Below are 1,525 nucleotides of genomic sequence, written 5' to 3' on the forward strand. Positions count from 1 at the left end.
AAGTGCAGGTGGCATGATGAAAATGATTGTTTTAAACATTGTAAAATGTCCCAATCCCAATTTCCTCTTGTGTTGTAGCAGTTTTCTTGCTCTGTTGGCCCAAACACTGCACAATGATCCTGTATGATCAGTGAGTCACTTATGTTGCTTTTAATTTGAATGGCTTTGATTTCTAAACAATGAAGAAGAAAGTGAAATAAATGTTACTATTAGTTTTATTAGTTTCTCTTGACTTGCTGAATTGCATTTTTTTGAGTCTGAGGTGGCCATTATTTAGTTTTTGCGGGGATAAAAAGAAGAGTTATTAATGAGCCTCAAGTGTCTTTGGGAGAAACTAATGGTTGATTTGAAGTCTGATTTGATCCATGGTGTGCAGTGTCTGAAACCATGCGAGCAATATAGCAAACAGCTACAACTAGAAACTCACCATTTCAGTTTTGTCCCTTCTTTAAATGTGGATTTCTTTCCCATCACCGGTTCTCATCCCTACTGAAGGCAGTACCTCGTCCAAACGTCTGTGGGTGGGATCATAGTGCTGGTATGGGAGAGAGCATTCAAACATGTGGTGGGAAAAAGTAAAGTGTAAATATCGCAAAATAATTGCTGGAGTACGAGTGATTAATACAAGAAAAAATAAAGAATGAATGAAACCTGACCCGCTGTGTTGTTCTCATTTTAACAGACACATACAAAGCTGTATAGCTCATACAGACTTCTGGGAAATATTCATATTACATGAAAGGAAACTCTTATGTACATTCTTCTGTAGAATAAAAATCTCCCACAGGACAGTGCGTGCCCGTTTGATAGCTTTATGTCAGTTGGTAGAGCGGAGGACTGTAGGTGTTTCTGACAATGATCCTTAGGTCGCTGGTTCAAATCCAGCTCGAAGGAGGGTGTCTCTTTTCTCATTGAGTTACAAATGTGTCTGTACACACATTTTGAAGGAGACCGCAAATTACTGACACGTTACTCCCCTGCTCATACAGCGTTATGTGCCCTCTGGTTTAATAAGTATGTTTGAAATATCAAGATATTCTCTGCATAAATAAAATGTTTAGTCACTGCTGCAGCTGGATCAGTTCTGCATAATGTCCACTTGGTGGTACTGTGGGACTATTCTGGTGTAGATAGCATGGAAGGTTTTTAACTTTAATTTACTTTAACCTTAAATCATAATGTTGTGCCAGCTGTTCTTACTGTAAGTAATGTCACTGGTGTGGAGGACGAAAAATTACTTAAAAATAAATAAATTAGTGCATAGATAAAATAATAAATAAATATATACAGAACTACATGAAAAAAAATCCAATCTTGTAAATTAAATATGTTAAATATTAATATAATAATAATATAAAAATTTAACAGCGACATTTATTTTCTATCATCTGCAATTACCAGCTTTTCTTTATTTATTACTTAATATGTTCAAACATTACGCAAGATTGTTCTGTTCGACAGGCGAAAGCCGCAACGGGACCTGGAATGTGAAGAAAAGAAGCGTTCCCTGACCGGGAATCGAACC

Source organism: Morone saxatilis, unplaced genomic scaffold, assembly GCF_004916995.1.
Source record: "Morone saxatilis isolate NCDOM2014 unplaced genomic scaffold, NCSU_SB_2.0 Contig17, whole genome shotgun sequence".
NCBI classification, from domain to species: domain Eukaryota; kingdom Metazoa; phylum Chordata; class Actinopteri; family Moronidae; genus Morone; species Morone saxatilis.